The following is a 15,700-nucleotide window of genomic DNA, read 5'->3' on the forward strand; positions in this document are numbered from 1 at the left end:
GGCTGTCGAGGTCGCGGAAGGTGGGGGCGCCCGCCCTTTCCCCAGGTTATCTGGATTCCAGGGTACTTTGCAGACAAGACAGATGGCCGGGTCCCAGTTCCGGGGGCGGGGGGTGGGGGGTCCCTGCTTGTGGGTTGTTGGAGCAGAACAGAACTGAAAGAGCAAGAACAATATGCGGTCAGTGCTGCCAGGCCCCTTGGGCCACCACACAGCCTGCTCCCCCTGTTCCTATCTGTGAAGGCAGGTGCTCAGCGATCCTCACACCTGTGGTGATCGCTTGTGATTCGGTAGCTATTATCACAGGAAAGGAGCAAGGGAAGGCCTGGCATTTGGGCAGCTTCATCAGGAAGCTGCAATTTCACAGTCCCCAGGGAGGGAAAGGCTCCAAGAAAGGGAAGGTGGACCATGCCCAGCCAAGGGGGTGACTAAAGGTACTTACCTGTAAATCACACCTGGGGACCCGATGGCTGGCCAGAATGGGGTGGCCACTGCCAACCCGGGAAACTCTGGGAATACCTAAGCCCCTTAACAAAGGAGTTCGCTGTCTTGTTGCTCTGCTCTTGGGCTCCTGGGCTGTCAGACCACTGCTCAGGGCTGCTCTCTGGGCTCTCTTGCATTCTCCCCAACCGCCCACAGCCCTGCGGGCCCCACACACAATGGACGAATGGACTGCAGCTGGCCTGATGCTGTATTGGACCAGGCAAATATGGAAGGGACACTCTGGACCCTGGCTCTGATTTTAGCCCTACTGAAACCCCGGCTAGACGTCTCCTATTGACTGGACTGAGAGAAATGGGACTTTGAAAATCCATGGGTGTAATTCCACAGAAATAGAGCTTTCTACCATAAGGCATCCTCCCTTGGGGACCTCCGGAAATGCTTATTCCAGTGGTACTGCAAGAACCCCACCTCCATGTGCAACCAGGGGAGACAAGCCCCTCTCCTGTCCTATAACAATGGGAGCCCTGCACAGGACCTGGCATTTTCCTACCTGGACACCTGTAGAGGCAGTCAGGACGGAGTAAACAAACCCAGTGATTCCTGGATTCCTAGAGACCTGTAGGCTAATGGGGGGGGGGGGGGGTTGCCGTTTTTGCACTTCTAGTCCCTCTCCTGCTTTCCACAGGCAATATTGCTAGACATTAATTGGTTTGTAATATTTGAGCAGCTCACGCCTCGATTTCTAGATTCAGAGACAGAAGCACAGTGCCTGCTCAGCACCCAAGTCTGGGAACTCAGCAAGCAGGGCGGGAGGTGCAACTCGCCATTGGGGATTCCTGGGTTTCCTTCCAGCTCACGTTCTAGAACAGTTTGAAATGCTTGACATCCGCTCAGTCCCTCATTATCTCCGAGATGAAATTTAAGCTCCACAGCACAATCTAGAAACTCCTCCATAGTTTGAAGGTTGCCCACCTCTCCAGCTTCAACTGCCTCTCTTACTTGCCAGGCTAGCAAATGCAGAGGGTTTGCAGGTCTCTGAGGGTCCATGCTTTACCTAAGTGCCTTTCTCTCACAGGCTGCTGTGCTTCTAGACCAGCAATTTTCACCCATGTGCTGGGGTAGGTACACTGGTGCGCCACAAGAATTTTAAAAACATCAAACAAGTGCTGGCGAGGGTGTGGGGAAAGGGGGACTCTAGTACCTGCTGGTGGGAATGCAGATTGGTGCAGCCACTACAGAAATCAATATGGAGTTTCCTCAAAAAAGCCATTTGACTCAGAGATCCCACTTCTAGGAATATACCCTAAGAAGCCTGAAACACCAATCAGAAAGAATATATGTACCCCCATGTTCATAGCAGCACTATTTACAATCGCCAAAATCTGGAAACAGCACGTGTCTGTCAGCAGATGAGTGGATAAAAAAGCTGTGGTACATGTACACAATGGAGTACTATGCAGCTGTAAGAAAAAAAGATCTCTTATCCTTTGAGACTACATGGAGGGACTTTGAAAGTATCATCCTAAGTGAAACAAGCCAATCAGAGAAAGACAAATATCATGTGATGTCACTTATTTGTGGAATATAATGAACATAACAGTCTGAGGAACAGGGTAGTCCCAGAGACATGAAGTGGGGTACAGACTGACAATCCCAGAAGAGGGGGTTGGGGAGAAATAAACCACAGAACTAATATGCATGAACAATGGAAATGGACAACAAAGCTGGGGATGGGGTGGGAGGGTGGGGGAGGGGTGTATCAGTGGGGGGAAATGGAGAAACATGTAACAAAAATAAAAAAATTTTTATTTTATTTATTTAAAAATTTTTTTTTTTTAATTCTCACTTGAGGACATTTTTCGATATTTTGTTCAGATAGAGTAGGAGGGAGAGAGAGAGAGAGAGAGAGAGAAACATCGACGTGAAAGGGACACATCGAGTGGCTGCCACCCGCACGACCCAACCAGGGCCGAGGACAAACTGCAACCGAGGTACTTGCCCTTAGCGGGAATTGAACCCGGGTCTCTCTGGACTGCAGGCCAATGCTCAAACCGCTGAGCCAAACCGGCCAGGGCATAAAAACTTTTTTAAAAGCTGTGATACATTTACACAATGGAGTACTATGTAATTGTAAGAAAGAAAGATCTCATCCCTTGAGACGACATGGAGGTTCCTGGAGAATATTATACTAAGTGAAATAAGCCAGTCAGAGAAAGACAAGTATCATGTGATGTCACTTATTTGTGAACAAAAAAAGCTGATGAACAAAAGAGACCCAGAGACATGAAAAGAAGGGTTTAGACTGACAGACCGCAGAGGAGAGGTGCTGGGGGAGGGATGAGATAAAACAAAGAACTTACATGCATGTCTGCGTAACCAATGGACATAGACAAAAGTGCTTGGTGGGGGTGGAGGGATAGGGAGGAGGATGTCTAAAAAAAAAAGATTTTTAGAAATATGTAGTACCTGACTATTTAGTCAGGGGCTCTGACCTCTTTTCCCTTAGACTGTATATAAAAAAGTGACAACAGCCAACACAACAACAGCCATTGGGTTTGAATGTCCTGTCTTGAACTGTGAATATGTAGGTCATATAATACAGTTGCATCATATTGATCATGTCACATAATAAGGTTGCCTCTGATTAGTTAATACTTGGTACTGAAATCCTTATATACAAGTACAGACATCTGATTTATTTTTCTTTATTGATTTTAGAGAGGAAGGGAGAGGGAGAGAAAAATGGAAACATCGATGAGAGAGAACATGGATTGGCCGCCTCCTGCATGCCCCCCACTGGGGATCGGGCCCACAACCTGGGCATGTGCCCTGACTGGGAATCGAACTGGTGACCTCAGTGCATGGGTGGCCGCTCAACTACTGAGCCGCACCAGCCAGGCAACATCTGATTTTTTTAAAAGTAACTTTGGAGCAAAAAGGGCAAATAATCACTATTATTCTTCTCTGTAAATCAATAAAAAGTATACCTACTTTTTGTCAGATCAATAAAAAAATTTTTTGGGTGTGCTGCAGAATTAATTTGTGTGACGTGAGATGAAAGAGTCATTGTTCAAGACGGTGGGCCTGTGTGACCCCCGAGGTCAGATCTGCTCTTCCTGTAGGGTGTGCTAGAGACCTCTGCACCATCGCTAGGCTGCCAGCACTGCCGCACAGAGGTCTGTTTTTTCTGGACCCGTGTGGTGATTAAGAGGGTTTCCAGGGATTCTGGAAGTGCTGGGTTTGAAGCCTGCTCCACACTGATCGGGGTGCGTATGTCTCTCGGCTTCCTTGTTTGTGATACGAGGTGGTATCAGTGCTCCCTTCAGAGGACTGCTCTGAGTATTACATATGATACGTGTCTGGAATTTGGAACAACATACAAGGTAACAATAAGAACTTGTCAGTGCCAGGCCCTGTTCTAAATATTTTAAGTGATTTAACTTTTTTGTTTGTTTGTTCATCCTTACCTTCGGATATTCCCTCTATTGATTTTTCTAGAAAGAGCAGGAGGGGTGGAGGTGGAGAGAGGAAGAGAGAGAGAGAAGTGAGAGGGGCACATTGATTGACTACCTCCCACACATGCCCTGATCAGGGCCAGGGATCGAACTTGCAACTCGGGCACATGCCCTTGACTGGGAATCAAACCCGCGACCCTTCCGTGTGGGCCGGTGCTCTAACCACTGAGCACACCAGCCAGAACTGTGACTTAACTCTTTTGGTCTTCATGACAACCCTACAAACGTGATACTGTTATCAGCTACATTCTCATTTTGCAAATGAGGAAACCAAGTTCCAGAGGGCCTGAGTGACTTGCCAAGTCACGGTGCCAATTCGAATTGGCACCAGAGTTTGAAGCCAAGCCGTCTGGTTTTAGATTGCAGCACGCTACGGTGCCCCTCAGGAAGAGCTCCGGGAATGCCAGTCACGGTGACGAGGACAGGTCCCAGGCCAGTGTAAGTGCCCAGACAGTTGTGGACTAGGACGATCTCCCCACTCCTGGCCTCTTGCACTTAACCTCTAACATCCCGGCAGCTTCCGGTCCTGACCTGAGCTGAGCCCCCCCCAGAATGTTGCCTCTTGGTCACTGTCAGTGTCCACACGCCTGCTGGAAGGTTCGTAGGCAGGCTCACTCAGCACGTCGTGGCTGCGTCCTCCCGACCTCAGCTCCCGCTCTCCCTGCAGCCTGAGCGGCTCGGAGGACACACTGGGTGGAGGGCAGGCCGCGCCCTCGCCGCCCACTGGGAAAGAAAGGAGCTGGTAGAATGAGAAGGTCATGTTCTCAGGGTGTATCTGGTGTGTGCTGGACGCGTGCTGAGCCCACGCACCCCAGGGGTGCACGCAGAGGGGCGCCCCAGGCCTATGTGCCCAGCGCCACAGGGCCTGGAAGCAGGAGGCCAGATTCCAGAGCCGGAGAGGCACCAGGTCACCCTCTGCTCCTGCTGAAGGCTCCCCTCCGCAATCCCCCGCTGCCTGTCCTGGGGCACAGCTGTGGCTGGTCAGCGGAGGGGGCAAAGCAGCGCACGTGACACTGTCTCCTCTGATTTGGCTTTAGGAGGGAGACGGAGAAGGCCTGAAACAGGAGCTGCGGGGAGGAGGAGAGCAGCCACCTCCTCCGTTATCCTGCCTGGGGAGGAAGGAGTGGGGGCAAGAGGGAGCCCAGGGAGGGAGAACACAGACGGGTGTCTCGGGGGGTGTAAGATTCATTTCGTGGGGGCTTATGGGCTGGAACCAGGACCCGGCAAGTGATGCACACTGGTTCTCAGTGTGTGTCAGGTCCCTGTGGCCACCGACCACAGAGGGTGGCTGAAGACCGGACACGGGCGCAGAAGTCCGGAGAGAGGCGCCGGCTGGGCTGTGCCCGCTGCTCTTGGCCGCCTCACTCTGTCTCGCTCCACCTCAGGCCCCGCAGCCTCCTCCTCGGCCTGGGCTCTTACACAGAGGGCGCTTGTTGGATGCAGCGCCCACCCGGGTGACCCAGGGCAATCTCTTCAGCTCAAGATCCTTCACTCAACGGCATCAGCAAAGACCCCTTTCCAATCCAAATGAGGTGACCTCCGTGGGTTCCGGGGACTCAGACATGAGTAGATCATTCCACCTGATAAAAGTGACAGGTGGATAGATCCTTAGCTAGAAAGCCTTGTAGTGATCAGAGCTGTCCCCAGAGATGGGACTGCTTGGGCGGTGGTGGCCCCCCAGAGGCCTCAGGCAGATGACCCGGAGGGGGTCCGTGTGCAGCCCCTCAGCCCTCCGGGCAGGCTGGACTTGGGTGCGGAGGCTGTGGGGGCCTCAGGGCGCTGCCACAGGGGAGAGAGCAGCTGCGGCCTCGGGTCACTGCCGCACCTGTGTTCTCCCCCTAATGCTGTCCCTCACCTGCTCTGCAGTCTGGTGGGATGCTCTCCCAAGTGCAACCCCAAACTGGGTTTCCACCCATTCTGAGGCCAGGAGAGAGAGTGGTGTGTGAGAGAGACAGGGACATATTTGGAGAACCTAGAACTGAGGCTTCTCTCTGACACCCTTAGGCTGCAGATCAAAACGAGTCTAGGAGGGGTCTGATCTGGTACGTGTATCTTTTTATTTTATGTTTTTAATCCTCACTCAAGGACATTTTTGCATTTATCTTCAGATAGAGCGAGAGGGATCAAAAATGGCCTCCCAGCCCACCTTCCAGTCCTTTCTCCACACTCTAGCCATAATCATTCTTCTAAAACAAATATGCTCATGACACGTCCCTGTTTAAAACCCTTTCATGGTTCTCATAACCTCAGCAACAAGTCTAAATGCCTGACCACAGCCGTTAAGGGGTCGTAGTCTAACAACTGGACTGAACAATACTTAAGCAGTCAGACATCATACTAGTTGGGTTTGCCTTCACAGTAGTCGGGAGCACACGCTCGCCGGTGGATTCAGGGGCCCAGGTCGTGTTCTATGTCTCCGTCAGTCCCCTTTCGTGTCCGGCCCGCAGGAGGGGAAGGAGAGATGGAGGAAGGCACCACCCTTTGAAAGCCTCTGTCCACTTCTGCTGACAATGGACTACTCCAGAGGCTAGGACATACAGTTTGCCCAAAAAGAACAGGAAATGATTCCTGGGGAAGTTCTGAGTCTCTGCAACAGTCTGTCCTCTGCCAACCAAATGGTGGTTTCCTCCTGTCCTTACCCACACCCTCCCCCAAAAGTTTATCCCCACCCCACACCCCACTTCTGCTCTAGGGCTCCTATCTCTTGCAGGCACATCAAGTTCTCCACCGGGATAATCCTGAACCTAGAGATAAAGTCCAAGTCACTGCCCACTGAAACCTGGATGACACGGAGGAACAGGGACAGATGAATTTAGGTACAGCAGTCTCTGGAAAAGGGGGGCAGGAGAAAGCCCACCGCAGCGCGGAAGCAGCAGCACGGGTTCTGAGGGGCAGGCATGGTGAGGCTCCCACCTGGCTTGGCCTGCCTCTGCTCTCTGGGCTCCTCCTCACCCATTTCTCTCCAGGGCCACCTCTGACTAGGGATCTGCACGCACGTGGCAGCTCCTTTCCTGCCCGCGTCGGCACGGCTTCGGGAACCGAGCCACAGGCTCGCGGTTTCTTTGGCAATATATACAATTCTCCCCCAAATTTGGGAGTCTTCCTTCCAGTAAGTTTTATGTGACTGTGTTACTGGAGAGCCACCTGAGTTGGGGGTGAGGTGGAGTGGGATGGCGCTCACCCCTCGTAGGCTCTTCTCAATCTTCCAAGAAGGAATTCAGACAAGGGACTGAAAGCAGTAGTGAAGCAAAGCAAGCACTTTGATTAAGGAAGCAAAGCTAGAATTTATTGAGAATTCACTCAGTGTAAAGCACAAGTGGGCAACCCAGCTAGTCTGAGTGTCACACCCCAGGGAGGCTTAGTGGGTTTTGTACCTTTCCCCCTATATGTTCCAAAGCTCCTCTGCTGGATATCTTGGGTAGCAGACTAGATTTCAAAGCCCCCTCCTACATTGTTGCAGCTTATCTCGGAATGTTTGTACATACATCTGCTTACATTGTTTGGCGAGTCCTCAGATGGCTGATTTTTGTTCCATGGATGAGATAAACCCCCCCTTCTTTTTCCCTTTCCCTCTGTCCTGCCCTAGTAGCGATCTATTCTGCCTAACATTACTCCTTTAACTGATACCATCCAAATGCTTTTGGGGTGTTAAGGGTTGATGGTCAGTCTTTCATATTTACTTCCTGCTGATTGGGAACTTAGAGTTGGTTCTGGGGTGGCATCACCTGTTTCCTGTCTGGGCAGGTAGGGGTTAGGCTTCTGTATAGAACTTTTCAGAGCCTTGTCTAGGGAACTGAGGTGTATGTTTGAATATCCTTGCTGGACAACCATTTGTACACGAATTGTCTCTAGCCTGGAAGATGCAAAACAGACAAGGGCAGCCCTGGCTGGTTTGGCTCAGCAGTTAGAGCATTGGCCCGCGGACCGAAGAGTCATGGGTTTGATTCCAGTCAAGGGCATGCACCTCCATCGTGGTTCGGTCACCGGTTCTGGTCAGGGCCACACAGGAGGCAAAAAAAACCCCACAAAAACAAAAACAAAATAAAGACAAGGGCATTAAAAATACAGGGTCCAAAAGAAGTAGGAGAAGTAGGGAAGTTGGGGCCTAGAAAGGGTAGCAGCCAAGAGCCCATGACTAGACATGGGACCAGAAACTCCATTCTCATTTGGCTTGGGCCTGGAGCTCCTTGGCCTTGTCTAAAAGATGCTGAATGTGAGTCTGGACTTGGCCGGTTTGGCTGACCCGAAAACAGCATTCCTCTTGAAGCACAGACACATCCCTGTGTGGTCAGCATATCCAAGCTCCATTCTATTTTGGAGGATCACTGCTACCAAGGAGTTGATTTGAGTCTGGAGGGTGAAAAGCAAGGCTGTAAGTTGGGTTTTAAGCTGATCCAATTCAGAAGCAAGGTGAACACAGATGTTGTTTCCTGAGACTACTCCAGTGATCCTGGTGGCGGCCCCAATTATTCCAACCAAGGTGCTGATTCCTATTTGAATGGGAATTAGCCCCCACCTTGGAGATTTGAGGGGTGGTGCTCAAGGGGGTGGGTATAGGAGCTGTAGCCTTTGCAACAGCTATAATAGGCAAACACATCCTAGGGTGCAGAGCCCTGTCCAGTTGGTGGTCAGACACTGATAAGCAGAGTAGCCACAGATAAAATACAATCCCTCTTGCCCTCGCCAGTTTGGCTCAGTGGTTAGAGCGTTGGCCTGTGGTCCAGAGAGACCCGGGATCAGTTCCCACTAAGGGCACATACCTTGGTTGCAGTTTGTCCCCAGCTCTGGTTGGTCATGTGGGTGGCAGCCACTCAATGTGTCCCTTTCACGTCGATGTTTTTCTCTCTCCCTCCCTCCCTCCCACTCTATCTGAACAAAAAGGAAAAATGTCCTCAGGTGAGGGAAAAAGAAAATGTTAAATTGGGTTTCATCTCTAAAGGTGTGCTGGCCAAAGCTGCTGTAGTTAAGGGGCTAAAGTGAGAGTGTTATTGTGGGAAGCACTGCTGATTTTGTCCTCCCAAAACATAACACATCAGGTGGTGCCAATAAAGGTGTTTCCCTGAGAACTAATGTGAACAAGGGAGCAGTTGCTTGTCGCTATACTTCCTTAGTAGGAGTTGGCCATTAAAGCCAGGTGAGAACAACTTAGGGGTCTTTCTGATGAGAGTAATCTTATCTTTGGGAAACAGATATAACTGGTGGAGGAATGAGTCAGGAGATATATAAAAGAGGGTCTAAATGAGGAAGAGAGCATTTGATTGTTAGGGGTGTCTATGAACAGTAAAGTTCCAAGATGTGTTGCTTAGAGATCCCACAGGGCATCCTTGAGAAAATTTAGGGGAAAGAAGACAGAGAGGAGCCTGAGTTTTTAATTTTAACCTGGTAGAAATGGGCCCTATAACACATTGAGCCAGACCATTTTTGGTAGTGGATACATATAAGTCCTGGCCTCCAGAAGGAACTGAATAGTATATGAATCCCTGTGTTTGAGTCCAAAGTTGTAGAGAAGCTGGCCATGTCTCCCCAGACTTGTCTAGGGCCTACAGACATATGCAGCATTAGCCTGGGGCAAGCAATAGCTGCATCCATTAGAATCCCTGTTGCCCCACCCTGTGGAGCTTTAAACCCTGCTGAGGACTACAGCCAGAGACTCATTAAGTGACTGAGACTAACAGACAGCGTGTAGGCACAGGCGGATCTCTGGGTGCTTTGAGTCTTTGCCTAACCTGCTCCTGGCCTGATGCTAGTAAAAGCTGAGTTTGGTGAGCAGCTTGGTCCTTTCCACACACAACCAGCCTCAGCAGAGGAAGCCACAAGCTGTGGATTGTAGATAGCACCAAGCAGGTTGCTCAGGGCCAGTCACAGACAGCGTATGAAATTGGTCTGCACCAGAGTCCCCCTGAAGAGACCCAGAACACACACACCCAGTGGCCAGTGTCAGACAACAACAGAGCAGGATCCAATAAGCTTCACAAGCAGCATATCCACAGGGAAATCTTGGCAGGCACCAAGCCCTGCTGAAGTGAATTCCACTTCATGTGATCAGCCGCCACCCCCCCCCCCCCCAGCCATGCAGAAGCCTGCAGGCCGTGTTGGGGGTGGAACCTCACTGTCCGCCTGAGAGTTGATCCCAAGCACAAACAAGCCAGTAACAATCCAGATTCCCTTACAGCAGGAGGGTCCTCATAGTGCACACAGGGGCCATTCTCAGAGCACCCAGTTCTGGTGATCAGGGAGGCTCTGCCACCAGGTCCTACAGGTCACCTACTTCTCAGAGCCACCCTATCAAGACTTGGAGTTGTAGCAAATCTACCTAATACATAGAAACAAACATACACAGGCAGCCAAAACAGGGAGACAAAGAAACAGGCCCCAATTGAAGAAACAAGAGAATTCTCCAGAAGAAGAGCTAAGTGAAGTGGAGATGCAGGAAACAAGGCCCACAGGAGGCAGTGGGATGCTCACTGTAAAATGTGATCACAGGGATGTAAAGTACAGCAAAGGAAACATGGTCAATAATATTGTAATAATGATGTACGGCGCCAGGTGAGTACTGGAAATACCAGGGAGACACTATAAAGTACATGATTGTCCAGCCACTATGTTGTACACCTAAAACTAATTCAAAAGAATATTGAATGTAAATTAATTAAAAATAAAACCTAAAAGAGAAGACAAAATAAGACAAAGTAACAGGGAGAGGATAGCCCCTGGAATGATTTTAGTCAGGAGTCCTGTCATTACTTAGATTATGTAGTCAAGGTTTACATAAGAAATCATTTCAGCCAGAGGGAACTGAAAGGGTCCTCATGCATTGGTCTAGTAAAGAAAATACAGCCCTGGTTGGTTTTCTCAGTGGTTAGAACATCAGCCCGCGGACCAGAGTCACAGATTTGATTCCGGTCAAGGGCACGTACCTCGGTTGCAGTTTGTCCCCGGCCCTGGTCGAGGTCATGTGGGAGGCAGCCACTCGATGTGTCTCTCTCACATGGATGTTTCTCTCTCTCTCTCTCCCCCTCCCCCCTTCCTCCCCCCCTTCCTCCCTCCCTCCCGCTCTGTCTGAAGATAAATGCAAAAATGTCCTCGGGTGAGGATAAGAAAAAAAAGAAAAGAAAAAAGAAAGAAAACTAGCCAAGGAAGTGACAAATTTTACAACCCGATTCAGCTCTTCATCTAACAAGAGGTCAGCACTAAGAGAGGGCCTTCGATACAGGGTCCCATATGGACAGGGTCCTCATGGAGGAGTTGGACTCACTCCCATTCTCACTGGTGTGACTAGGAACACTTGAAGCCAGTTGTGAGACCCTCCGGGCACAGATTCGTTGTTGGTCTGTAGAGTCGTTTGCTCCTTCGACTGTCCAAGCAGAGCGTGCGTGCCAGGTGATGCCTGGGGCCTTACTGACCCGCCGGCTTACACGAGCCATGAAGAGTTGGACGGACCGTGGCCACTTTGCCAAGATCGAGGAAGCCCATATCATGGCAAAACTCTTTTAACAATATTTTAACCCTGGCCGGTGTGGCTCAGTGGTTAGAGTGTCAGTCCACTAACTGAAGGCTCGTGGGTATGACTCTTGGTCAAGGGCATGTACCTAGGGTGCAAGTTCAATCCCCAGCCCCGGTCGGGGCCATGTAGGAGGCAACCAGTCAATGTGTCTCTCTCATATGGCTGTTTCTCTTTCTCTCTCTCTCTCCCTCCCTCCCTTCCACGCTATCAGAAAAAACACACAAAACAATGGAGCCCTGGCTGGTTTGGTTCAGCGGTTAGAGCGTCAGCCCGTGGACCAGAGAGACCCGGGTTTGGTTCCTGTTAAGGGCACATAGCACAGTTGCAGTTAGTCCCCGGCCCCGGTTGGGGTTCTGTGGGTGGTGACCACTTGATGTGTCTCTCACATTGATGTTTCTCTCTCTCTCTCTTCCTCCCTCCCTCCCGCTCTATCTGATGTCTTCAGGTGAGGATAAAAAAAAAAATCAATGGAAAAATATCCTCAGTGAGGATTAGCAACAGCAACAAAACAAAAAACAATTTTAGCGACAAGACCAATAGATATTTGAGTCCTTGACATAAGGCATTTGGGTGAAGTCCAGCTGCCAGCCGTTTGCTAGGGAAGCCCCTTTTCTTTGTGGTGATTCCCCTGCAGGAGGAGGCTGTCTGGACCCCAGGGTTACTACAGGCCAGAGGACAGCCTGGAGTATTGTCTCACAGTTCCTGCAGCCCTTTCGCAGTGAACAGCCGTGAACAGAATTGTATTCGCTGGTCTCTACCAAGTGGTAGGAGTCATGCAAGCCTTTAATAACTTTCCACTGAGCCCTGGCCGGTTTGGCTCAGCGGTTGGAGCGTTGGCCTGAGGACCAGAGAGTCCTGGGTTTGGTTCCTGCTAGAGGCACATACAAAAAATAATAATAATAACTTTCCATCGAATATTTTGGGGAGGATGTATGGGGCCTTCCTTCTGATACCACCCCTTTTGTCTTCGGCACGTCCGTGTCAGTCTCCTCTTTTGTGTACAGGGCTGAAGGTTATTCAGATTTACCAAGGGTACCAAGGCCCCTAATGCAGAGCTTTCTGCGGTGGCTGCCGTCTTAGCAGTGTGACCAGTGAACTTATTTCCTAATGTAATCTCATCTGTGTCCTTTTGATGCCTCCAACAGTGTATCACTACTGTTTCCTTGGGCAATTATACTGCTTCAAGGAACTTTAAAATACATCTTCCATGTTTTATTGGCCTTGGTTTGGTATTTAAGTGCCCCCTTTTCCCCAATAGCTGCGTGGGCATGCAGTATGAAGAATGCACGTTCGGAGCCGGGATATCAATTCCGTCTTTTTTGTTTCCCCAGTTCTGAGTGTCCTGTGAGAGCTGCTCATCCTGCCGGCTGTGCGGTGGTTCTGGGGGTGCAGGTTGGGCCTCTACTTTATTCAGGGCGATGGTGGCAGAACCAGTATAATGAATCACTTGTCTCATCAGACCTCTTCCATCCAAAAACCAAACCTGTCTGCATTTAGAAGGAGCGGGTCCTTGAGATCTGGTCTGCTTGCTAAGGACCTAACAGCAGTTATGTCCAATTTACTTTTTTAGGTTAATCCTCACCCAAGGATATATTTCCATTAACTTTTAGATAGACTGGAAGGGAGGGAGTGGGAGTGAGAGAGAGAGAAACATCAATGTGAGAGATGCTTTGATTGGCTGCCTCCCACACGACCCAGCTGGGGCCAGGACTGAACCTGCAACCCAGGTCCATGCCCTTGACTGGGAATCAAACCTGAGACCCTGAGGTCCATGGGCTGACACTCGAGCTGAGCCAAACTCGCCAGGGCAGTTCTGTGTTTGAGTTGGATGCAGGGTTAGGGCAGCTGGACTCAGGACTGCGCAGTTCTGTATTTTCACTCGAGGGTTCTCAGTGAAGGACACTGTTGGTAAGCCGAAGGGGCCCTGGGCGTTCGACAAGGGTCCTGTCTGGTGAGAGGTGTATGCAGTAATTTCTTATCCTGGGGATATTTTAAAAGCCCCCTTTAAGAGCAGGGCAGCTGTGATGGACACCCTGAGACAGTGGGGTCAGCCTCAGGCTACTGTATCAGTTCTGAGAAGTAGCCAGCAGGTCTTTGGGGAGGTCCCAAGACCTGTGTCCAAACCGCTCACGATGATCTCGCCGTCAGTGACATACATTCGAAAGGGTTTCAAAGGCTCGCAAGCAGCAGGAGTTTGAGTCAAGGCTTCCTTCAGGCCTTGGAAGGCCCCTTGCGGATCCTTTCCATGTGATTTGTTTGCGTTATTTTAGGGTCTCATAAAAGTGTTGGGCTTTTTCTCCACATCTTGGGATCCGTAGTCCACAGTACCCTGTCACCCTAGAAAGGCCAGTAGCTGTCTTGGGTGGTGGGCTCCACACTGGTTTGCTGAGCCCCCCCCCCCCTTTTTTTTTTATCCTCACCCGAGGTCATTTTTCCATTTTTTGTTCAGGTAGAGTGGGAGGGAGAGAGAGGAAGAGAGAGAGAGAGAGAAACATCGATGTGAAAGGGACACATCGAGTGGCTGCCACCCGCACGACCGACCAGGGCTGGGGACAAACTGCAACCGAGGTACGTGCCCTTAGCGGGAACCGAACCCGGGTCTCTCTGACCGCAGGCCGACGCTCTAACCGCTGAGCCAAACCGGCCAGGGCTGCTGAGCCCTTTTTTACGTCTCTATTCCCATCTGACTTAAACCTCCTTTGCCTCCATCCCCCCTTCCCTAGACTGCTGATGGAGGTCTTACACTTTCCGGGTGCACTCCTATTCTGTTTAGGTGACAATACCATCCATTACTGACCTATTTTTCCTGCCAAAGACCCTGCTGGAGCAAGAAAGGCAGTATTTCTAGTTCCTCCAGCTGCTGTAAAGACGAGACCCTTCTAGGTTCTTGCAGGATTCTCATTCCCTCAGAGAAACTTGCTACCCAATGTATTTGTCTACTGGCATGTCTGAACAGCTGCTACTCCTGTCGACCCCCCAGTCTCACGGGTCCTGTGGAGTCACACAGAGCAGATGCTTGGATCGAGGGGGCCACCCTTCCTTTGTCTACATCTTAGCAGGTCATCTACGAGCTCAGCGGGACAAAGCCAACGCTGCCTGCCACACCTGTCAGCCTTCTCAAGGTGTTTAACAGATTGTCTTTGGATCTGAAAGTGAGGTATCAGAGCCCGAAGTACATACATGAAGAAGGTCTCTTTACCCCATTCATTTCATAATTGGCACAAAGCCACCCCCCTAATTAATGGGGTGGAGTAACGAGCCCTAATCAGCCTGACAAATAACATTAAGATCTGAGCTTCAATTTGTTGAACCAGGGTGTCTGGCCAGTGCCTTTTCTGATGTTTGTGTAAACAAGCGAGGGAAGGGAACCCCTCCCCCAGCCCAGGGTAGCAGCTGAGACACTCTGGGGGTAAGGATCACATCCTACTGTTTGGCCCACACATACCCAAGTCCCTCCCCTGCAAGCCTACAACTGCACAAATGCCACACGAGTCGCCCGGGGCGTAGAGGTGCACAGATCGGTAGTTGACTAATGATTTAAACCTGTTTTCCTTCCAGCCAAGCTCCAGAGGCAGAAAACTAAAAATTTTATGAAGTGGGCCCAAGTGTGCAGCTTATGGGGAGGGGCCATTACCCCCTGGCCACCTGGCTCCCCCGGATGTGCCTCGGTTTCTCTCCCAGACACATAAAACAACTGGAAGGGTCGAAGCGCTGAGCGACCAACTCTGATGTGTGCATCTCCAGAGAAGCCAGTCAGTTAATTACAAGTGAAATGAGGCACCTGCACTTCTCAGGGTTCAACCCCAGATACCTCCACAAGGCCATTTCTCTCCTAAGGACATTCAAGACTGAACTGAAGGGGGGAACTGCCTGTTTGGGAGCTCCTGCAAGCCCAAACACTCCTTTGGTTTTACTTTCAATTTTCTGCCCCAGGGAACAGGCCCAGGACTTCTCGCTAATCTTCATTATGCTGTAATTCCCCTAAACCCCTGGAGCAAAACAGAAAAAGAAATCCGCAGAGGGGCAGAACTCACTGCAATCCATCACTGGGAATCAAAGATGATCAGGCAGGGATCCAAGTCAGATCCCCGTACTAACTGGAGTCACCGCACCAGAAAAGATGTTACTGGAGAGTTCCGAGTTGGAATGGGGCGGGGGTGGGGGGCTCTCCCCTCCTGGACTCGTCAGTCTTGTGAGAAGGAATTTAGATGAGTGGCAGATAGGAATGATGAAGCAAAAA

The sequence above is a fragment of the Molossus molossus genome, unplaced genomic scaffold (genome assembly GCF_014108415.1).
Source record: "Molossus molossus isolate mMolMol1 unplaced genomic scaffold, mMolMol1.p scaffold_m16_p_28, whole genome shotgun sequence".
Lineage (NCBI taxonomy): Eukaryota > Metazoa > Chordata > Mammalia > Chiroptera > Molossidae > Molossus > Molossus molossus.